The following is a 13,243-nucleotide window of genomic DNA, read 5'->3' as shown; positions in this document are numbered from 1 at the left end:
CCTGGGCCCCCTGCATTGGGAGTGCAGAGGCTTAGCCCCTGGACCACTAGGGAAGTGCCTTGATCCTTCCTTATTAGACCCAAGATGGGACCCAGTCCAGCTGAATCCTGACACAGCACAGTCTGGGTGGACATGATGCAGAGAGACCAGGGGTTACACCATCTTGTTGTAATCAAAGCCACATTCAGTAAGAGGCCCGGACAGTCACATGGATGTAAACATGGATAAAGATGCAAACGTGGCAGGCAGGCTCTTCTACTGATGGAAAGGATGTGAAAGGGAATACTAACCAGCCTGCAGAGCTAGCTTTGGGGTTTAGACTTTGGGGTGTTTCCACCTGTCTCATCTCACACCAGTCCAGTGAGACAGACAGGGCCACTGTTCTTTATAACAAAACTGAGACCCAGAGATCAGAGAATGAACAGCTGGACCCCAGAATACCAGGAGCTATGACCACTTAATAGCCAACTCTGGGCCGTAATTTGTCTGCTCCATGGACTGGTTTCCCCATCTGTACCCTAAAAGGTTCCATATCCATCAAAATTTCCCAGCAGCTTCCATCAGTCTTACCATGTCCACAATTTCACATTATCATAGTCACTTACACTGTGACCTATTTGATCATTTCACTTAAGTTGGTCCCTTTTTAAAACATAAGTCTACTTCTTTTAGAAGGAATAGAAAACACTGGATACCGTTTTCTCCAATAGTCTTTCTAGTCCTGGGCAGGAAAAATACTAACAGTTCACACCTATTGGTGATGTGCCAACATCAAAACAACACAGACACATCCCACTGCTTCGTTAGCTGCATCCTTTCTTAGTTTTTTCTAACCAACCATCTCTTGCTTTAGACAAGGGTGAGGTCTGTGGCTCTTAAAAGAGTTTTGTTTCTCCACCCCTCTACCTATTGACACACATCTTGGAACTGGCCCAGAGTTTTTCAAACTGTGGGTTGGGAACCTAATATTAGCACATTATGAAATCAGTCTAGCAGGTTATCCTGAGCATTATTTTTTAAGGGTAATAGAATAAAAAATAGCAGTGTCCTTCTCCGATGTAGATCACACTCTGTATTAATGTAGTATCTTACCAGGGCTTCCCAGGTGGCTCTAGTGGTAAAGAATATGCCCATCAGTACAGGAGACGCAAGAGATGTGGGTTCGATCCCTGGGTCAGGAAGATGCCCTGGAGGAGGAAATGGCATCCCACTCCAGTATTCTTGCCTAGAAAATTCCATGGGCAGAGGAGTCTGATGTACTACTCTGTGTCCATGGGAACGCAAAGAGTCAGACACAATTGATGACTAAGCACACACGGTGACTTATGAAGCTCTGTTTCAGCTGTATATGTGTGTGCACCAGGCCACAATGATCGATGTGCTTCTTAGCACAAGTTGTCATCAAAACGTCTGAAGCCACTGACAAAGGCTTGGTTCTCTCATTTTTCTCAGCAGGAATTATGGGACTGGGGGCTTTGGAGAAGGGTCTGGGGCTCAGATTTAGCAGTGGGAAGAGTACTGATGAAGGCACAGGTAGACCAGTTGCCCACTTGTCTTTGTACTCATACATTCACATGCTGTTTCCTAGCTGTTTCCAGGAAACAGCAAGCCCCCCTGGTTTTACCTGCCTCTGCAGGTAAAGAGAGCCAAGCAGCTGGCCCCCTGGTGCCAAAGAACCTGTGCTGTCTTCTTCTGGGCTTCTTTGCTGTTGGAGGATTCTCCTTAAACACACACATAAGTGCAAAGGAGAAAACAAAAACAGAGTAGGAAGACTTAATTTCTGTGACAAGCTGCCCTGTGCCTTTAAGAACCCTCCTGCCCTGGTTATTGGGCCAAAGCTCTGGGGTAGCTAAGATAACATCCCTCCCCAAACCTGCCATTTTTAATCATTGTGCTAACGAGGAGGCTTACCATGGCCTAATAGTACGTCATCCTGAGTAATCATTTCTAGAAGAGTTCTTTTAGGAATGCTGCTCAAATAGATTTTCTGCAGATGTTAACAAAGATCAGATTCTATCTAACATGTGCGCACACGCACACGCGCACACGCACGCACACACTTACCTAAATCTTCAGAGCTAGGAGTGGCCAGGAAGGAACTTCTTCGGCTGTATAGAAGGTAGGGTGAGAGTTGGAGCCTGAGTTATTTACCTAAACAAATTATACCCTCTTACTCTGGGTGGAAGAGTGATTGCCCAAGGTCAGCTTGTTGTTTGAAGGTTAGGATATACTTTCTTGACCTGGTTTCTCAGTCTAATATTTATTATGTCAGTTATAATAAAAAGAGTTACTATGGTAGTCCTCATTCTGAGCAACAGTTCTTCAGCCTTCTCTTATCCGCAGCTTTTGCCATGGGACTTGCACTGTTGACCCCCAGAGCAGGGTGTATTTCCCTGTCTCTTTGGGTCTAACCATGTGACTTAATGCAGTGGTGTAGTAGCGCCATGACTGGGCCTCGAGATTCCTATCTGTTTCTCCTTGTACCTTTGTGCCTCTGCCATCACCGTGGAAAGAACATGCTCACCAGTCTTGGTGAAAGAATAAAAGCCACACGGTGCAGAGTTATCCTCTGCTAAGCCCAACCAAGATCAGCCAAGCCCCAGCCAGCACCTGGGTGAGACCAGCTGACCAGAACCCACAGAATTAGGGGAACAGATGGGCACTGTTTTAAGCCATTGAACTTGTGAATGCTCCTTTACTTCGCAACACTGGGCCACAATCAACCATTTAAATAAGCTGTAATTAGTGATTAGAAAATGTCACATGATGTTTCAGAGGGTTTATTTGAATTCACTCACTTAATCCCTGCAACAACCAAGTGAGGTGGGTGTTATCATTGCGCCCATTTCACGGATAAGGAAACTAAGGTACAGAGAGGTTAAGTGAAATGTCTAAGGGCACATGCCTGGCAAGAATTTAAACCCAGACAGCCCAGCTCCGGAGCATGCGTGTTCAGCTCTTCACCGTTCTCCTCTCCTTTTGTCCTGTCACAAATCTTCCCAAGAAGATTGAGTACTGCCAACCTCTCTCTAACACAAACCCAGACCCAGAATTCTACAATAAGTAAATCGAGCCTCTGCACCCTCCCCTTTCCCTACTCTACTTTCAGGCCTCTGGAGGAGTACAATCAGCTGGGATTCACAGGAAGTGATCTGCTCTCTCAATACCTCCCTCTAGCAGGAGAACTCTCCTGACCAGGGTCCTTCCAGCTCACCATGCAGTGTTGACAGAAGTGGCAGGAATGCACATGGATTGTGAATCCACACACTAACCCCATCCCCTTCCTTCAGCACGCACTGGATGCTTTATGGATTGATAAGCATTATCTACCCTTTGAAGACCTTATTAATATTTAGAGATAAACTTATTTTGATGTCTTTTTCATAGAGGACATGATGCGTCCACATAGCAGTGTGTGGAGCTTTACTCCCCATCTCTCCCCCTCTCTCGTGGAAAAACAAGTCCTCTCTTTCTCCTGTGCTTTTCACAGACTGCAGGTCACATGGTTGTTCATGGAGCAGGGAGGTGTTTCCTCTGAATTATCACAGTGGAGAAGTAGCTTGCAGACTTGAGCGGCTGGTATATTTCTGTCTCCCTGTGAGGAGGATCAATGAGATTCACATGTTCTTTCGCATACAAAGCTTGATTTGAACATCCCTGGAAAACCCAGGGAACATTTAAGGAAGTAGTTAACATTTTAGGAAATTCAAGAAACTGGGAAGAGGGTCAGGTTTTCATGGTCTGGATGTGCTCTGAGGGAAGGAAGATGATGGTGGCTGACCTGCCTTCTTTTCCTGGTGCCCACCCTCTAATTGGCCAGTGTATTCGTTCTTAGGGCTGCTATAACAAACATGGTGCCAGAAACTTAGTTTCCCACAATTTTGGAGGCTAGAAGTCAGGGTATTGGTAGAGCCATGTACCCTACGGCCTCAGGGGAGAAGCTGCTCCATGCCTTGTTCTTAGTGTCTGATGTTGCCAGCAGTCCTTGGCTTGTAGACACATCACTCCATTGTCTGCCTGTATTGTCACATGGCGTTTTCCTTGTCTGACTTCGTATCATCTTCCCGCTGTGCATGTCTGTCTCTGTGTCTCGTTTTTTCTTCTTATGAGGACACTAATCATATTAATCCGGGGTCCACCCTCATGACCCCATCTCAACTCAATTATATTTGCAGACACTCTATTTCCACATAAGGTCACCTGTGTAGATACGGAGGGTTGGAGGGAAGCTGCCACAGTAGCTCAGTGAAGTAGAAGTCGCTAAGTCATATCCAACTCTGCAACCCCATGGACTGTAGCCCACCAGGCTCCTCTATCCATGGAATTCTCTAGACAAGAATACTGGAGTGGGTTCCCATTCCCTTCTCTAGAGGATCTTTTCGATCCAAGAATTGAACCCAGGTCTCCAGCATTGCACGCAAATTCTTTACCATCTGAGCCACCAGAGAAGCCCCATGGTAGCTCAGGTGAGACACAACGAGGACTTGAGAGGAGAGAAAAGGGTGGAATTTGCTTGGGGTATTTTTTAGCAACTTTCACAGCCCAGAAGAGCCACGGCTCTTAATGCTTAAAGGATGCTCAGAGACCTCGGGTCACAAAGTGGAGACTCAGAGGCTGAGTTCAGCCTGCCTATGTGTTTTATTTGGCTCCCAAAGCATATTTAACAGATTTGAAAGCATTGCCAACATTCAAAAGTCAGGAGATCTCATATAAAAGTTCAAATTTCCATATTTTTTTTTGAGTGTCAGATGATGTAGTGCTCTCGCTTGCCCACATTTCAACAATTGGCTGGCGCTAAGGTGTCACTGTCCCCTTTAGAGGGAGCATACCCGTTCTCCACTTTTCTTCCATTCCCCCTACTACAGACCACCTTACCCATCTGCCAGCCTGCTGGCCTCTGTATGCATTTGATTATTCTCCCTAGATGAAGTCCAATCAGCTCATTTTGCAAGGAAGGAAGGGAAGGCCACAAGGCAGGAGCACCTTGTGTAAGTGGTGGATGCAACCATAGGTTGATTCAGCAGAGGAAGGTGGGGGTAGAAGGAAGACAGGTAGATACCGTCAGGGTCAGAGAGAAGAAGGTAATCCACAGCACAAGGACATGTCAGGAGAAGGGGTCCACCAGGAAGCAGATCTCAGACAAGACCCTGGATTTCCTGCAGAAATCTTTGCTGGAGATGCTAGATATAGGACAGCTTAAACTGGGCTTTCCTGGTGGTAAAGATCACATGGTAAAGATCTGCCTGTGATACAGGAGACCTGGGTTCAATCCATGGGTTGGAAGATTCCCTGGAGGAGGGCATGGCAACCCACTCCAGTATTCTTGCCTGGAAAATCCCCATGGACAGAGGAACCTGGTGGGCTATAGTCCACGGTGTTGCAAAGAGTCAGACACGACTGAGCGACTAAGAACACTAAGTACCCTAAACACACATGGGAGGTGGGGGGAGGAGATTTCCCTCACCATCCTTTGCATGCTAGAGGCTTTATGCTTCCAAAGCACTTTCACATTCACTGTTTCACTTCACCCTCCAGGACAGAGCAGATGGCAACACCAGTCTCTTTAAACCGAAGAGGAAATCGAGGTCCAGAGAACTGAAGGAGATCTTCCCAGGGGCAGAGAACTATTTAAATCCAGCATTTCCTTCTGCTAGCCCAGTGCTCTTTCTAATGAACTCCCTAATTTAGGAGTTGTAATTGCCCTCTGGCCAGAAGGTTCTCAAAGTTTTGAGTTGGGAAGATTTAGTTCAGACCCAGCCATGACAAAGACATACATAACATAAGAAAGCTAACTTACAGGGCTTCCCTGGTGGTCCAGTGGTTAAGAATCTGCCTTGCAATGCCGGCAACACTGATTCAGTCCTTGGTGTCCAGAAAGATCCCACAGGTTGCGAAGCAACTCAACCTGTGCACCACAACTACTGAGCCTGCGCTCTAGACTTTAGGAGCTATAACTACTGAGCCCGCATGCCTACAGCCTGTGCTCTGCAACAAGAGAAGCCCCTGCAATAAGAAGCCCACATGTGCCAACTAGAGAGTAGCTCTCACTCACCACAACCACACACAGCAACGAAGACCCAACACAGCCAAAAATATAAATAAATAAATAAATAAAATGCTTTACACAGTAACACATATAACATAGCATAACATATATGTGATGTATAACATAGCAAAGCTAACATAGTTTAGCTTCCTCGGATCTAGATGGAGTTATCTTGAGAGCGCAACCTTGGATGAACCACCTACCAGAGACTTCCTTTCCACTCTCCCATCTTCTGTTTGCCCTCACCTCTTTCCTTCCTTCACCAAATGCTTATTAGAAGCTGATTCAATTATGAAGCACCCGCTTAAGTGTCAGGCAGTTTTGGGAGTCCCAGGGTTGCCCTCTGGTGCTGGCAGAATGAGGGAAACCACAGTGCAGTGAAGTGAGCTAGAAATCTGTACACAGGATGGTGGAGCATAGCTCTAAAAGGGACGGGGGCTCTAGAAGTCACCAGAGACCCTGGGAACAGCACTGGCTTGCTGGACGGAGTCCATTCATTCATTCATTCATTCATAGAGAGCACCTGCTCTGTGCCAGGCACTAGTCTTGGTCCTGGGACACATCAGTGACCAGTGCAGAATGGCTGTCTGCCCTCAGGTTGCTTGCACTCTTGCGAAATGGCTGGACAAATGGCTCATGTGGCTTTAGGCTGCTACTTTTCTAACAGCTGTTGTACTACGCAACCAGTGAATTACTAGCTCTATTAATGGTATGGACAATGACATTGATGCTGTTGGGTATTTACATTCTGCATCATTAGAGAACAGAGCAATGTCACAGCCAGTGAGTTGAGAAGTAGCCCAAACCACACAGTCCATATACTAAGAGAGTGACCTCATTTCCGGCAGCTTCTGCTTCTGAAGTCTGGAGCATGGACAAGCCCTCCTGCAACAGAAGCTCTAGATCCAGGAACAACCCTCTGCAAAGAGTTTAACCAAGACAGGCACAGACTGCACTCAGACACTGAGTAAAACAGCCCCCATCGCTGTTCCAGGCGGGAGCACTGTCCCCAGGAGAGGTCTCCTGGTCTCCTTCGCGTCCTAATTAGTACCTTCGACCAGGTTAGGGGCAAAGATCAGATCTGTTCCAGAAGAAATATCTTTCTCATTGAGGCAGGCAAGAAAAGTACAGCAGCAGCCACTGCTTCCAAATAAAGAAAAAGTTTAAAAAGATAGCTCTCCTTACCTATGAATCCTTGTTTATACTTTGCAGTGAATCTATGCAACACCCTTGGGTGGGTGGGCTTGGCCATCATCATATGGAAGGAGGGGGCTAGCCAGTGAACATGGAGAAGACACACTTTGCCTCTGTTCTCAAGCCTTGTTGCATTCTGCTTCAATATCCTTTCATAAAATAAAATAGAGAGATGATAGAAATTGAGACTTTCCTAATTCTAGCTTCCTTAAACAGAATATAACACTTTGGGAGAAAACAGAGTGTTTTTTCTTGAATTAGTGATGGCTGCTAGAAACAATAGCTTTTGGCTTCAAAGGACAAAGAGATAAAGTTAGGAGTCGTGGTCTGCTGAATAAAAAAAAAACCCATTGATTAGCGAGAGCCAGAGTAAACACAGAACTTCTGCACATGTAGTTGTTTCCAACCACAGAAGAAAAAGCAGCAAGACTCATCCTAGAATTAAACTGTTACATTAAAAAAAATAAAATAAAAATGCCATGGAAAAAAAGAAAGAGACAGAGATTTTACAGAGTAAAGGGAGAACATACAGATGCTGACACAAAGTGCAATGAGGTCAGGAAAGTGTTACAAAGTGTGCGGGGTCAGAGGAAGAGAGACCGTGAATAAGACTGATGATTTTTAAGGGTTAATGATAGAAGTCTTTCCTGATATGATAGTGTTTGTATTTCTTGAAGTCTTATGTATTTTTAAATATTCTATAAAATACTAGTAAAAGATAGTAAAAGTTGATACTTAGTTGCTTTAATCAATAACTTTCCCTCCCTTAAATCGGAACGGTAACATAATTTTCAGTGTCTATTACTCAGTCAAGGCCACCTTTATAAAGCCCACAAGTTCAAATTTCAAGGTTTCAGTTCAGATGCTACAGTTCAGTCAGTCTAGGAGGCTTAATAGTGGCACAGCTGGGAAAAGATTTTTACTTGGCTTCCTTTTTTTTCTGGGACTCCCTAATACCAGAGAAAAATGATAGTATAATCGGGTATTTTGTTGCTCTATAATCTTCTTTACACTGAATATCATAGTCTTCAGGGTTTTTTTCTCAAAAGAAGATTTATTATAATAGATAATGTACGGGCTTAAGTTGGTGCTCCTCAAACCTTCCTGTCAATCATTTGGAATATGGTTGAACTGCAGTTTCTGATCTGGAGAAAGGACCTGAGAATTTTCATTAGTAATAAGCTCTCAGATAATGCTGGAGCTGCTGATTCATGGACCACCTCTAAGTAGCAAAACTTTGAATTTAGTTGACTAAATGGTTCTGTCAAAGAGTTCCCACACTTTCTGAGAAAATTGTACACACTAGAAGGCTCAGTGGTAAAGAATCCACCTGCCAATACAGGAGACACAGGAGATGTAGGTTCAATCCCTGGGTCAGGAAGATCCCCTGGAGGAGGAAATGGCAACCCACTCCAGTGTTCTTGCCAGGAAAATCCCATCGACAGAGGAGCCTGGTGGGCTCCAGTCTGTGTGGTCCCAAAGAGTTGGACATGACTGAGCAACGGTGCATGTACACACTAGACTGATGGTTCTCAGATCTTCCAGTGCCTCAACATCACCTTGAAAGCTTGCTTTAAATTGCAGATTCCAGGGCTCTGACACCAAAGATTCTGACTCATAGCTACTACTTTCCAGTGTACCTAGATGCAAGCCTGGCGGAGCCAAGGCTGTCTAATCAGGGGCCTGCTAACTTCCCAGCTCAGGCTCCAGCTACTCTTCTCATTGTTTGCAAATCTCCAACCTCAGTGGCCTTTCTTCTCTCCTTTGAATGTTCCATGCTTGTTCTGAATCTTTGGACAGAAAAGTGTGTGCCTGATCTTCCCCATTTTTCCTGACTATCTCTTCTTATTCATTAACTCTCAGCTCTAATGTCACCTCCTCCAAGAAGTCTCCCAGGAACATCGCTTCCCTTCAATCTAAAATAGTGCTTTCCCCTTATTCTCTTTGACATATCACCACATTTTATTGCCATTACAACTCTTATTACTATCTGGAATTATCTTGTTTGTGTACGTGTTTATTGATTTAGTATCTGTCTTCCATGAAAGGAGGGACTCTCCCCATCTTGTTCCCACTGAATCCTCATGACCCAGCACAGTACCAGGGTGTGGAATGAATGAATGAATGAACAAATGAATTAGTATATCCAGGTTGAGCAGCAAGGTGTAAAACAAAATAAAGTGTTGTGAATTCTGGCCTTAGAAACTTAAGGCTCCAGAGTGAAGCAGATGTGAAGGTTTAATGAGCAAAAGGATCAGATGAGTAGGAAAGGAATTGCTATGCTTCCTTCAGGGTGTGGAGGAAAATTAAATTAGGAGTAGAGGATGGCAGTGTGTTCGCAGCTTTTTGTTCATGTACCATGAGCCTGCTGTATAACATAAGATTCTTTGTCCTTTTTCTGAGTCTGCTTTAAAATTGTAAAAATATAAGTTCATAGTAGACTATTTGGGAAAACAGAAAAATTTAAATAAAAAAAAATGTACTACATTATCTGACCACTCATAGATAACCATAGTTTTCGTTATTTTAAGGTGTTTCTAGAGGTATTTTCTCTTTAGACTATTTTCAATATTTAAAAATGCATGTGTCTTAAAAATTAGCTAAAATTAAAATTTTAAAATGTGTGTGTCTTATAGAATACATACATGATATACTCTCATATTCTGCTCTCTTATTATTTAACATTGTAATATAAGCATATTTTCTTATTAAAAATAAAGTATATTTTTAATGGTTGTTTAATACTCCACTAAATGGATAGAAATACATCATTTACTTTCTTTCTTTCTTTCTTTGTTACTCCATTGTCCAGAAAAGCGCTCTAACTTTGTGCTTTCTTTGAAGTAGAATAGAAATGTTTAATAAATGAATGCTCCCTTTACCGAGAGTAGCAGCAGTTCTCAACTGGTGGCAGTTTTGCCCCCAGGAGACATTTTTTGTCTGTCACAATGGGGAGTTTGCTGTTGGAACCTAGTAGGTTGAAGTCAGGGTTGCTGCTAAACATCCTATAGCAGGACAACTGCTACAACAAAGAATTATCCAGCCAGAAGGTCAATAGTGCTGAGGTTGAGAAATTGCTGGCCAGGACAGCATCAGGGTTAATATTCAACAGTCACTTAAAATTCAAATTAGCATTCCGCCATTAAACTATAGGACTTTGCCCTGGCATCGTGCTTTACAGTAATTAGAACTCCAGGTACTAAATTCTGGAATAACTGATATTTTACCTGCAAAATTTTGATTTTCTTAGAAAACTGTAAATGACAATTACAAAAGGTGAAACTAGCGATTGTATATTTTTTAATTAAGTTCTGAGGATGAACTTCATGATCCTGGGGTTCATCCCCGCTGGGGTCCAAACAGTCATGCAGACACAAAGGTTGGGGAATGTACAGCCCCAGGTTGCTAGTCAGGCTCTGTAGAAAACAGTATATTTCTAAGGCAGAGAAGTGATCTGGCTGATAGAGAAATAGTTTCTAAATTGCCAAGGCGGGGGTTGGATGAGCGGTTAGTTAAATTTGGATATTCGGGATCTTCTTCTCTGCACTATTCCTGGAGTGGAGGTTTTCCTCCTTTAGAGTTTTTGCAATGTGTGAACTCATGGGGTGGCTGGGGAGGGGCAGGGGGTGGGGATTCCCTGTGTAGTAAGCAAAAGTCACCCAAACCACCGCCCTTCCCTCCTGTTGAGAAATGTGCTCTTGATCTTTGGGACTTTACCCAACCTTTGCAGAGACAATGGTTAGAGAGACAATTTGTTATGATACCTCCTCCAGAATGATCCAGATACCATTAGCTCAGTGCAGAACAAAGGAATGTTTACTGCACCTTTTTCTTCTACCTGCTTTCTTTCTGGGGTTTATGGTGCATGGAAGAAAAGTGTACCTTGGAAATATTTGGAATTGTGTTTTGGATATTTAAAAGATGGAATAAAAAGGCTTCCCAAATAGGCATTGGGTAAGAGACATAAAACAACGGAACCAGGAATCACTTTCTGGGCTGTAACAATGGAAATGCGATCTTTAGTTAACAGGGACTCAGAATTTAGAGCGGGTGAGCGTGGACGGAGGTCAGTGATTCACGCCTTGATATCGATCTGTGCCTCTGACCCAGATCCCTTCTGTGTATTGACTGCACTTGTTGGCAGCCTTACCTTCTGCAGTATTTTTGTGGTTCCTCTGCGGAGCCTTGGACCTGCAGTGAGAGGGTCAGGGGGGCTTCGCTTGCTGTAGATCATCTTCCAGGAGGAAGACACCCCCTTCTCCTCATCTGCTCTCCCCAGGATTGGCTGAAGACAAGAAGCATCTCTGGGCTCTCCATCAGCTACATTGCTAATGGCACAAACTGTATCATTTGGGAGGCCTGGGAGAAGGGACGGGCAGGGAGGAGGAGGACAGGGAAGACAGAGGCTGGGAACTGGAAGACAATTTAAAATAAGCAATCAGGGACTGGGAGAGAATACGCCGGCTATAAAATGAGTACAGGAATAAAAGAGATGGATGGGAAGTCAATTCCTAGGTCTCCATCTTCTAGGTGATGTGCAGTCTTTTTTATTTTCTGCTCTTGGTCGGCAACCTTTGGTTTCCAAATACTCATCTTCTTTGTAATTTTCCATTAAAATATTGATTCAGCTGCTGCAAATGATACAGCCAATGCTCTCAAGAACTGCAGGGCTGTAGAAAGGCAGGCCCTCTCCTCACTGGCAAGAGACACCCATTTGCAGATGCAAATGCCCCCAAACATCTGGGTGGCAGTGCGTGCGCGCGCGCACACACACACACACACGTAGAGGCATACACACCAGAGACTGCTGTAAACTTAGGCGGTGTGGCAAATGTAACTTGTTCATATTTAGCTGAATCTAAGATTCAAATCCTTGGGACAGGAATGGATGCAAGTGATAAGAAAAGCAGGTTGAAAGGAATCAAATTCAAAATATGGACAAACATACTTCCTACCGCAGAATGCCTCCACATTGTGACTCCAACTCAAGTAGAAGCCACGAGGTTGGATCTTGATTTATTATTTCAATCTGCTTTGTCTTTGATTGAAGAGATACTTAGGCAGCATCGCTCTGTCTGCCAGATACCACAGTGTTGCCCCATAAATAGGATAGCGGCATTGCCCTCAAGAATTAGAATAGAAATGGGACATACGATGGTATTACACAAAGGTACAGCCCAAGTTATCACACCCCGGTTCAAATAGACTTTTTAATTTCAAAGAAGAGTATACCTGTGGCGGATTCATTTTGATATTTGGCAAAACTAATACAATTATGTAAAGTTTAAAAATAAAATAAAATTAAAACAAAAAAAAAACAAAGAAGAGTATTGGAATTGACACCTAAATTTCTTTCAAGTAGCTCCAGTCAATGCAGCTGGGCCTCCCAGTGGATGGGACAGTCCAGGTTGTAGGTGACACTTTTTTCCTCACCTATGGATAGTGGAATCTGTGAGTTGGATTTTTTGTGAAGACAAAGGGAGCTTCCTTATCAGTGGGGTTGACAGTACTGCAATTCCAGCATTTTTAGCCCTAGAATAAATTTGCCTGACACGGAGAAAGCACTGGCACCCCACTCTAGTATTCTTGCCTGGAAAATCCCATGGATGGAGGAGCCTGGTAGGCTGTAGTCCATGGGGTCACAAAGAGTCAGACACGACTGAGTGACTTCACTTTCACTTTTCACTTTCATGCATTGGAGGAGGAAATGGCAACCCACTCCAGTGTTCTTGCCTGGAGAATCCCAGGGACGGGGGAGCCTGGTGGGCTGCCGTCTATGGGGTCGCACAGAGTCAGACACAACTGAAGTGACTTAGCAGCAGCAAAGGCAACTAAGACCTACAAAGGGTCAGTGAAGCAACCAAGGATGCACAGCTGATTATTTGAAAAGACTGGAAGTAAAACCCAGGGTTGCACATTTTTCTATTTTCCAGGTCTTTCTATCACAGACATCATGCTGCATTCACATCTAGGAACCAAGTAAAACATGGATCTTCCCTGCAT

The sequence above is a fragment of the Bubalus kerabau genome, chromosome 17, assembly GCF_029407905.1.
Source record: "Bubalus kerabau isolate K-KA32 ecotype Philippines breed swamp buffalo chromosome 17, PCC_UOA_SB_1v2, whole genome shotgun sequence".
Lineage (NCBI taxonomy): Eukaryota > Metazoa > Chordata > Mammalia > Artiodactyla > Bovidae > Bubalus > Bubalus kerabau.
This window is presented reverse-complemented; position numbering follows the sequence as displayed.